Genomic DNA, 12,031 nt, shown 5'->3' with positions numbered 1-12,031 from the left:
ATCCTGGTCCAGAATACACAGGGTTTCTCCCTCCCCATATTGACTGATCCTGGTCCAGAATACACAGGGTTTCTCCTTCCCCATATTGACTGATCCTGGTCCAGAATACACTCCTCCCCATATTGGGTTTCTCCCTCCCCATATTGACTGATCCTGGTCCAGAATACACAGGGTTTTCCCTCCCCATATTGACTGATCCTGGTCCAGAATACACAGGGTTTCTCCCTCCCCATATTGACTGATCCTGGTCCAGAATACACCTGGTCCAGGGTTTCTCCCTCCCCATATTGACTGATCCTGGTCCAGAATACACAGGGTTTCTCCCTCCCCAGAACACACAGGGGTTCTCCCTTGACTGATCTGATTCTGGTCCAGAATACACAGGGATTTCTCCCCCCCCATATTGACTGATCCTGGTCCAGAATACACAGGGTTTCTCCCTCCCATATTGACTGATCCTGGTTCAGAATACACTTTCTCCTCCCCATATTGAATGCTTCCCCATATTGACTGATCCTGGTCCAGAATACACAGGGTTTCTCCCTCCCCATATTGACTGATACCTGATTCTGATCCTGGTCCAGAATACACAGGGTTTCTCCCTCCCCATATTGACTGATCCTCCTGGTCCAGAATACACAGGGTTTCCCTCCCCATATTGACTGATCCTGGTCCAGAATACACAGGGTTTCTCCACCATATTGACTGATCCTGGTTCAGAATACACAGGGTTTCTCCCTCCCCATATTGACTGATCCTGGTCAGAATACACAGGTTTAATCTTCCTCCCATATTGACTGATCCTGGTTCAGAATACACAGGGTTTCTCCCCTCCCCATATTGACTGATCCTGGTCCAGAATACACAGGGTATTGACTGATCCTGGTCCAGAATACACAGGGTTTCTCCCTCCCCATATTGACTGATCCTGGTCCAGAATACACAGGGTTTCTCCCTCCCCAACTGATAGAATACACAGGGTTTCTCCTTCCCCATATTGACTGATTCCCCATATTGACTGATCCTGGTCCAGAATACACAGGGTTTCTCCCTCCCCATATTGACTGATCCTGGTTCAGAATACACAGGGTTTCTCCCTCCCCATATTGACTGATCCTGGTTCAGAATACACAGGGTTTCTCCCTCCCATATTGACTGATCCTGGTTCAGAATACACAGGGTTTGTCCCTCTCCATATTGACTGATCCTGGTTCAGAATACACAGGGTTTCTGTCTCCTCATATTGACTGATACCTGATCCTGGTTCAGAATATACAGGGTTTCTCACTTTCCATATTGACTGATACCTGATCCAGAATACACACAGGGTATCTCTCCTCTCCATATTGACTGATCCTGGTTCAGAATACACAGGGTTTCTCCTCCCCATATTGACTGATACCTGATCCTGGTTCAGAATACATCAGGGTTTCTGTCTCCTGGTCCATATTGACTGATACCTGATCCTGGTTCAGAATAGAATACAGGGTTTCTCACCTCCCCATATTGACTGATCCTGGTTCAGAATACACAGGGTTTCTCTCTCCCCATATTGACTGATCCTGGTTCAGAATACACAGGGTTTCTCCCTCCCCATATTGACTGATACCTGATTCCTGGTCCAGAATACACAGGGTTTCTCCCTCCCATATTGACTGATATTGACTGATCCTGGAATACACAGGGTTTCTCCCTCCCCATATTGACTGATCCTGGTCCAGAATACAGGGTTTCTCCTCCCCATATTGACTGATACCTGATTCTGGTCCAGAATACACAGGGTTTCTCCCTCCCCATATTGACTGATCCTGGTCCAGAATACACAGGGTTTCTCCCTCCCCATATTGACTGATCCTGGTCCATACCTTTCTGATATTGACTGATCCTGGTCCAGAATACACAGGGTTTCTCCCTCCCCATATTGACTGATCCTGGTTCAGAATACACAGGGTTTCTCCCTCCCTGATCCTGTATTGACTGATCCTGGTCCAGAACCTTTCTCCTCCTCATATTGACTGATCCTGGTTCAGAATACACAGGGTTTCTGTCTCCTCATATTGACTGATCCTGGTTCAGAATACACAGGGTTTCTCCCTCCCCATATTGACTGATCCTGGTTCAGAATACACAGGGTTTCTCCCTCCCCATATTGACAGGGTTTCTCCCTCCCCATATTGACTGATCCTGGTCCAGAATACACAGGGTTTATCCCTCCCCATATTGACTGATAGAATACTGATTTCTCCCTCCCCATATTGGTTCTGGTCCAGAATACACAGGGTTTCTCCACCATATTGTCCTCCTCATATTGACTGATCCTGGTTCAGAATACACAGGGTTTCTCCCTCCCCATATTGACTGATACCTGATCCTGGTTCAGAATACACAGGGTTTCTGTCTCTCCCTCATATTGACTGATCCTGGTTCAGAATACACAGGGTTTCCATCCCCATATTGACTCCTGGTCATATATTGACTGATCCTGGTTCAGAATACACAGGGTTTCTCCCTCCCCATATTGACTGATCCTGGTTTCTCCCTCCCCATATTGACTGATCCTGGTCCAGAATACACAGGGTTTCTCCATCCCATATTGACTGATCCTGGTTCAGAATACACAGGGTTTCTCCCTCCTCATATTGACTGATACCTGATCCTGGTTCAGAATATACAGGGTTTCTCCCTCCCATATTGACTGATACCTGATCCTGGTTCAGAATATACAGGGTTTCTCAGGCAGGGGTTTCCATATTGACTGATTTCCATATTGACTGATACCTGATCCAGAATACACAGGTTTCTCACTCCCCATATTGACTGATCCTGGTTCAGAATACACAGGTTTCTCCCTCCCCATATTGATCCTGGTCCAGAATACACAGGGTTTCCTGACTGATCTGGTCCAGAATACACAGGGTTTCTCCCTCCCCCCATATTGACTGATCCTGGTTCAGAATACACAGGGTTTCTCCCTCCCCATATTGACTGATCCTGGTCCAGAATACACAGGGTTTCTATTGACCTCCTGGTCCAGAATACATATTTACTGATACCTGATCCTGGTTCAGAATACACAGGGTTTCTCCCTCCCCATATTGACGAATAACATTCACTTGAATCATTAAAAAAATACAATACAAGGAAATGCTGTGTCTAGTAAAATGGTAATGCAGAGTGTCTGTCCATTCAGGGTGCCAGGTCTCTGTTCAGTCAGAGTGCCGGGTCTCTGTCCACGCAGAGTGCCGGGTCTCTGTCCACGCAGAGTGCCGGGTCTCTGTCCACGCAGAGTGCCGGGTCTCTGTCCACGCAGAGTGCCGGGTCTCTGTCCACGCAGAGTGCCGGGTCTCTGTCCACGCAGAGTGCCGGGTCTCTGTCCACGCAGAGTGCCGGGTCTCTGTCCACGCAGAGTGCCGGGTCTCTGTCCACGCAGAGTGCCGGGTCTCTGTCCACGCAGAGTGCCGGGTCTCTGTCCACGCAGAGTGCCGGGTCTCTGTCCACGCAGAGTGCCGGGTCTCTGTCCACGCAGAGTGCTGGATGATGGAACCAACTTGATCGCTGCTTTCCCTTTCGTTCAGATATCATGACGTGTTGTGAAATAGAATGGTAAACGCAGCCATCAGGCTGTTATGTTATGAAGGTGAATTGGGACAAAACTCAAAACTGTTTTGATCTTTGAGCATGTCATATTGCTGTGAGAACTGCTATCTAGGAACGCAAAGCGAGGCGGCCATCTCTGTCGGCGCCGGAAGTAAAACTCTGTCCCGTGATCCTGCCAGATTCCGTATAGGGGGAGAGACGCGAAAGCCCTGCTCATCTAGCTGGCTCGGCGATGTCAAAATGAGGCCGCTATTGAACATTTCCAACGTTGCAGGAGGTACGTTTACTTTGCTTTTTTCCAGGACAATGTGGACCGCGCTGATTTTCAATGTAGCAACTGCTTGCTTACGGAGGACTACAGGAGTGAAGTGGCTAGTCTTAGCAAGTAGATAGCAACCTTCACAAGCTACTGGAGGACCGACACCCGCCAACTTTTTTTTTCTTCCTCCCAGTAGCCAGACGCTGCTTTGGTCTGGAGGAAGTTTAGGCGCCGTGTTGGCTCTCCACAGCCGACTGGCCGGTGGTTGGCAGGGTTCCATCCCTGAAGGGGTCTCCCGCTTTCCTGGAGAACGGAGCTGATCTCGACCAGCCATGTAGATACGTCACTCGCAGCGGATGTCGGAGAAGGTGTCCCCTGGCAATAGGGTCTCAATGGAGATGTTGAGCCCGGAACTGCTGGCACAGACCAGAAACAGCTTTGCCTCCCTGGATCCAGAAGTTCTGGTGCCTTCTTCCTTAGTGGCTTCCCAATCAAGATTGGATCCGGAGGTACCTGTGTCTTCATCCTCAGCTCTGTCTCCCTCTCCGGTGGCTTCTACCTTGGTTCAGATCCTCGGAGCTCCCACCCTCACCAGACCGTGAGGCTGCCTGAGAGACCGGCCCATTCAACATCACCAGCTGTCATCATAGGCAGCTCTATGGTGAGAAACATCTGCCTCACCTAAAGCCCATTTTTGTGGGAAGCTGCTATAGACCACCAAGTGCTAACAGTCAGTATCTGGATAATATGTGTGAAATGCTTGATAATGTTTGTGATATCAACGGAGAAGTATGTTTTCTGTGTGATTTAAATATTGACTGGATATCATCAAGCTGCCCTCTCAGGAAACTTTAAACTGTAACTAGAGCCTGCAACCTAGATCAGGTTGTCAGTCAACCTAACAGGGTAGTTACAAACAGCACAGGAATAAAATCAAATGGGATTTAAGACATCTTTACTAACACTGCATGTATTTGCAAAATCCATAGGATGTAGTGATCAAAATATATTAACCATATCTAGGAAAACCAAAGTTCCAAAGGCTGGGCCTAATACAGGGTATAAGAGGTCATACAAGAAGTTGTCATAGTGATTCCTATGTTGATGATGTGAAGAATATTTGCTGGTCTGTAGTGTGTAATGAGGAGCAACCAGACGCTGCACTTGACACATTTATGAAACTACTTATTCCAGTTACTAATAAGCACGCACCCATTAAGAAAATGACTGTAAAAACTGTTGCATCCCCTTGGATTGAAGAGGAATTGAAAAATGGTATAGTTGAGAGGGATGAGGCAAAAGGACTGGCAAATCAGTCTGGCCGCCCAACTGATTGGCAAACGCACTGCAAATTGAGAACTCATGTGACTAAACTAAATTAAAAGAAAAATAAACTACACTATGAACCAAAGATAAAGTATATTAAGAATGATAGTAAAAAGCTTTGGGGCACCTTAAATGACATTTTGGGGGAAAAAAAGCCAACTTGGCTCCTTCATTCATTGAATCAGATGGCTCATTCATCACAAAGCCCACTGATATTGCCAACTACTTTAATGACTTTTTCATTGGCAAGATAAGCAAACTTATGGATGACATGTCAGCAACAAACGCTGACACTACACATCCAAGTATATCTGACCAAATTATGAAAGACAAGAATTGTACTTTTGAATTCCGTAAAGTCAGTGTGGAAGAGGTGAAAGTATTATTGTTGTCTATCAACAATGACAAGCCACCGGGATCTGACAATATGGATGGATAATTACTGAGGATAATAGCAGATGATATTGCGACTCCTATTTGCCACATCTTCAATTGAAGCCTACTAGAGTGTGTTTGCCCTCAGGCCTGGAGGGAAGCTAAAGTCATTCCACTACCCAAGAATAGTAAAGCCCCCTTTACTGACTCAGAAGGCTGACCAATCAGCCTGTTACCAGACCTTAGTAAACTTCTGGAAAAAAATAGTGTTTGACCAGATACATTAGATATTTTACAGTAAACAAATTGACAACAAAATTTCAGCATGCTTATAGGGAAGGACACTCAACAAGCACAGCACTTTCACAAATTACTGATGATTGACTGAGAGAAATTGATGACAAAATGATTGTGGGGTCTGTCTTGTTTGACTTCCGTGCAGCTTTTGACATTATTGATCATAGTCTGCTGCTGGAAAAACGTATGTGTTATGGCTTTACACCCCCTGCTATAATGCTGATAAAGAGTTACATGTCTAACAGAACATAGGTGTTCTTCAACTTCTTAAGGTATAAGGGGCAGCATTTTCACATTTGGATAAATAGCGTGCCCAATTTCCACTTCCTGCTACTCATGCCAAGAATTTAATATATGCATATTATTAGTAGATTTGGATAGGAAACACTGTGAAGTTTGTAAAAGTGTTTGAATCATGTCTGTGAGTATAACATAACTTATGTAGCAGACAAAACCCAGAGGACTCTAACCGTTCAGAATAATTTTTTATTGAGGTCTCTTTCTGTTCTCTGAGTTCTCATTGGGAAACAATATTTCTTAGGAACTCGTGTTTAGTTCCTACCGCTTCCACTGGATGTCAGTGTTTGGAATTTGGTTGAGGTTATTCCTTTGTGCAATGAAGAAGTAAGGCCATCTAGAAACTGCGTAACAATGTTGAGAGTTGCGCAAGACTTGAAAAGTAGCTTGGTTTGTTGTCTTCCTGTATTGAACACAGATAAACGTTAATAATGTTGTAGACGGGTCTAAAAATACCCAAACTTGTATTACAAAAGTAGTTTGAAATGTTTTGGCAAAGTTTACAGGCAACTTTTGAAATATTTTGTATTGACGTTGCGCAATATGGAAGCTGTTTTTTTCTGGATCAAACGCATCAAATAAATTGACATTTTGGATATATATGGACGGAATTAATCGAACAAATGGACCAATTGTGATGTTTATGGGACATATTGGAGTGCCAACAAAAGAAGCTTGTCAAAGGTAAGGCATGTTTTATATTTTATTTCTGCATTTTGTGTAGCGCCTGCAGAGTTGAAATATGCTACCCTCTTTGTTTACTGTTGTGCTATCATACCTTAAGGGAACATTTCGACAATCACCGTATGGTTAGTGAGAAAGTCCCTATTGGAACTGTACGGTCCCTTACTAGACGTCCGAAAACATTTTAGAAATTCGGGACGGCGTCGGGCCGAGCGGTAGGGCCAGACCTACCGGGAAGTCATCAAATGAACTTTGTCGGACATTCAGTTTTCGTTTAATAAAATAAACAAATTTTAGCCCATTTTTGCGCTATGCCGGAATATCCCACAAGAGGGCATAAGCAATCATATTGCTATTGGACAAAACATCCCGAATCACGACGTGCCATATCTCGGAAACTGAAAATATTTCGAAGCCGAAACTTGGTGAGCGTAGGTTTGGCATTATGGGAAGATGGCCCCGAACAAGATGGCATCTAGGCCTCAACGGTTTTTGAGTTATGGCCATATTTCTGGGATTAAAGGTCCAAAATGAAAATAGAGAAAAGATTTTTTCACTTCACGTCAAAGTCAAGGAGCCTCCGGTGTCAATAAAAAAAAAAATCGGCCATTTATCTATCGTCATTTACGAAAATCGTACGGTGACCAGATCGTGATGTTCAGATATAGGTGTTTTTTTTTCAACGGTTACAGATCCAGTTGCAGGGTGTTCATATGAGTATTTTTAAAATGTGCTGCGGAGCTCTGCGACATTTCTGTGATTTTCTATGATTTTCTGAAATAACACACACTCACTAAACCCTCCGTAAATAACTCAGTTCTTAACGTAAAGACTTAAAACTCAGGATTCTGTAAAGGCATACCCCAATGAGGATATGAGTTTATTTATAGCTTCCTGTGCCAACCGGAAGTGCCATAATTGGTGTCTCAGGGGCTGTTTGGAAGGGTTAAAAAAATCAGATCTGTCCAAAACTTCATATGTGTGATTAGACAACACCCATGAACTGTAAATCAGTCATTTTTCCCAACAGATGTCAAAGAAAAGCTCTCACACACACACACAGCAAGGATGGAGTGACAAAGCGTGGTGTTTAAAGACACAGAGAGCAGGCAATGGCATAAACATAATCCCAAGGCAGGGCCGAGTCCAACGAGGTGCCCCGCTTGACCGTAGCTCACTCAGTCTGAGCGCAGCGACCATGAGAAAAATAGGCCCACAATGATGCCTGCACCACAATGTCATTGGATTTTGGGTGACAGCGGCGGAACCGTTAGGTTTAGAAGGACAATTCAAACACAGGACTGTTCCTAAGGTCCTCCCGATCTGTGCAAGCCTAACCTTGACTGTGTGGCATTAACCTTTCACAGTTAAAAGAAGGTGTTTACAAAAACAGTGTGCATTGACTTCTCTCCCCATAGGAATACATTGCCTGCTCCCCTAAATACAACCTGGGGTCTTTATGGGTTATGAATGCTGTATGAACCTGTCTTCTATGACATTCCATCAGACCACTATGAGGTCTACCTGTGTCGATTCTAAGCTTCCTGGAGCAACCGGAAGTGGTTAAATTGACCCAAAAGGTATTTGGATGTACATCACCTCGAAAGGTGCCGAGGCCTCTGCATTATTCAACCCTGTGTAGATCAGTCAATTCTCAACTTAATAATAATAATAATATATCCCATTTAGCAGACGCTTTTGTCCAAAGCGACTTACAAGTCGGCTGGGGCCACTACTTTTACATATGGGTGGCCCCAGTGGGAATCGAACCCACGACGCTTGGCGTTGCAAGCGCCATGCTCTACCGACTGAGCCACACAGGACTCCTAACTTAAAGACTTAAAACTCAGGATTCCCTAGGTTTCTATGTCAGTCAAGACATGTGTGTATTTATAGCTTCCTGTGCCAACCGGAAGTGCCATAATTGGTGTCTCAGGGGCTGTTTGGAAGGGTTAAAAAATCAGATCTGTCCAAAACTTCATATGTGTGATTAGACAACCCCCATGAACTGTAAATCAGTCATTTTTCCCATAAAAATTCAAAGGAAAAATAAATCACACAGATACACAACTTGGATGGAGGGACGTATTGGGGTGTGTAGAGACTGACACTGCCTCCAATAGTTAGCTTTGTTCGAGCTAAAAAAGAACCGTCAGACCTAGAGTTCCGAAACTTTAGAATCCTGTTCTAGACCTCAGGTAGATAGTGCGTGGTGAGTTACGGCGCTCTAGGAGGTTCTCGGACCGAGAAACAGCGTCGAACATTTGCAATGACTTCAATTCATTTTGACCATTACGAAAATGGCGACATTTAGAAATGTCCCAGAGACACAAGACTAGGTGCATTGTGACCGTCTCGGCCCATAGAGACAGAACCCAACATCTCGGTCCGATAGCTCATTCAAGGACCCCGTAGCAAGGCATGGAAAAAAGTGGATTTTCAGCACCAATTAGGCTTTTACTCGGACACCAAATGACCTATCGAGCCGAAACTCGGGATTCGGGGTCGCCTCACATAGGACTACACATAATGTCCGAACTGGCCCCGCAGCTAGAAAGTAACTATGTGTTTTATGGTTTTTTAATGTTTTGTACCGAAGGCCTTGTGAATTTTGGGCCAGCTCTGAAGTATGTTATACTTGGCTCCTAAATGAGTTGGGAAAAGTGGGTTTGGTGTCAGTTTGTATCAGTTTGGTGTCAGAATGATATCAAATTGACTGATGGACGGTGACTTGCAGGTGACTCTTGTCCATTAGCAATATGTTTAAGCGGTGAGGTACCATCACCAAAAGCGACATTCTGAAATCAACCCAAACGAGCGATGGAGAGGTACCAGTATCACTGCCCAGACATCCCTATGTCATCGGGCCAGTCAATTTGGCATTCCTGCATGATTTTTATGGCATGACAAATTGGTAATGGTGACTGCCCAGTTAACCATATGGCAAATGCACAGTGACTTTGAAAGAGTGAGAAAAATCACCAAATGGACATTCTGGAATCAACCCTAACGAGTGATGGAGAGGTACCAGAATCACTGCCAAGCCATCCCGACTTCATCGGGCCAGTCAATTTGGCATTCCTGCACAAATTTTCAGTGACTTTGCAAAAGTAAGGAACATTTGCAATATGTTTAAGCGGTGAGGTACCATCACCAAAAGCGACATTCTGAAATCAACCCAAACGAGCGATGGAGAGGTACCAGAATCACTGCCCAGCCATCCCGAGTTCATCGGGCCAGTCAATTTGGCATTCCTGCACAAATTTTCAGTGACTTTGCAAAAGTAAGGAACATTTGCAATATGTTTTAACAGTGAGGTACCATCACCAAAAGCGACATTCTGAAATCAACCCAAACGAGCGATGGAGAGGTACCAAAATCACTGCCCAGCCATCCCGAGGTCATCGGGCCAGTCAATTTGGCATTCCTGCATGATTTTTATGGCATGACAAATTGGTGATGGTGACTGCCCAGTTAACCATATGGCAAATGCACAGTGACTTTGCAAAGTGAGAAAACATGACCAAATGGACATTCTGAAATCAACCCTAACGAGTGATGGAGAGGTACCAGAATCACTGCCAAGCCATCCCGAGTTCATCGGGCCAGTCAATTTGGCATTCCTGCACAAATTTTCAGTGACTTTGCAAAAGTAAGGAACATTTGCAATATGTTTTAACAGTGAGGTACCATCACCAAAAGCGACATTCTGAAATCAACCCAAACGAGCCATGGAGAGGTACCAGTATCACTGCCCAGCCATCCCGAGGTCATCGGGCCAGTCAATTTGGCATTCCTGCAAAAATTTTCAGTGACTTTGCAAAAGTAAGGAACATTTGCAATATGTTTTAACAGTGAGGTACCATCACCAAAAGCGACATTCTGAAATCAAGCCAAACGAGCGATGGAGAGGTTCCAGAATCACTGCCCAGCCATCCCGAGTTCATCGGGCCAGTCAATTTGGCATTCCTGCATGATTTTTATAGCATGACAAATTGGTGATGGTGACTGCCCAGTTAACCATATGGCAAATGCACAGTGACTTTGAAAGAGTGAGAAAAATCACCAAATGGACATTCTGGAATCAACCCTAACGAGTGATGGAGAGGTACCAGAATCACTGCCAAGCCATCCCGAGTTCATCGGGCCAGTCAATTTGGCATTCCTGCAAAATTTTCAGTGACTTTGCAAAAGTGAGAAAACATTTGCAATATGTTTTAACAGTGAGGTACCATCACCAAAAGCGACATTCTGAAATCAAGCCAAACGAGCGATGGAGAGGTTCCAGAATCACTGCCCAGCCATCCCGAGTTCATCGGGCCAGTCAATTTGGCATTCCTGCATGATTTTTATGGCATGACAAATTGGTGATGGTGACTGCCCAGTTAACCATATGGCAAATGCACAGTGACTTTGAAAGAGTGAGAAAAATCACCAAATGGACATTCTGGAATCAACCCTAACGAGTGATGGAGAGGTACCAGAATCACTGCCAAGCCATCCCGAGTTCATCGGGCCAGTTAATTTGGCATTCCTGCACAAATTTTCAGTGACTTTGCAAAAGTAAGGAACATTTGCAATATGTTTTAACAGTGAGGTACCATCACCAAAAGCGACATTCTGAAATCAACCCAAACGAGCCATGGAGAGGTACCAGTATCACTGCCCAGCCATCCCGAGGTCATCGGGCCAGTCAATTTGGCATTCCTGCAAAAATTTTCAGTGACTTTGCAAAAGTAAGGAACATTTGCAATATGTTTAAGCGGTGAGGTACCATCACCAAAAGCGACATTCTGAAATCAACCCAAACGAGCGATGGAGAGGTACCAGAATAACTGCCCAGCCATCCCTATGTCATCGGGCCAGTCAATTTGGCATTCCTACATGATTTTTATGGCATGACAAATTGGTGATGGTGACTGCCCAGTTAACCATATGGCAAATGCACAGTGACTTTGCAAAAGTGAGAAAACATGACCAAATGGACATTCTGAAATCAACACAAACAATGGCATGACCATAGTGTCCAGACTGTGCCGAGTCCAACGAGCTGCCCCGCTTGACCGTAGCTCGCTCGGTCTGAGCGCGGCGACCATGAGAAAAATAGGCCCAATATGAAGCCTTCACCAGTACGTCATTTGATTTTGGGTGACAGCGGCGGAACCGTTAGGTTTAGAAAGACAATTCAACCACAGG

Source organism: Oncorhynchus masou, chromosome 28 (genome assembly GCF_036934945.1).
Source record: "Oncorhynchus masou masou isolate Uvic2021 chromosome 28, UVic_Omas_1.1, whole genome shotgun sequence".
NCBI lineage: Eukaryota > Metazoa > Chordata > Actinopteri > Salmoniformes > Salmonidae > Oncorhynchus > Oncorhynchus masou.
Note: the sequence above shows the minus strand (reverse complement) of the source record.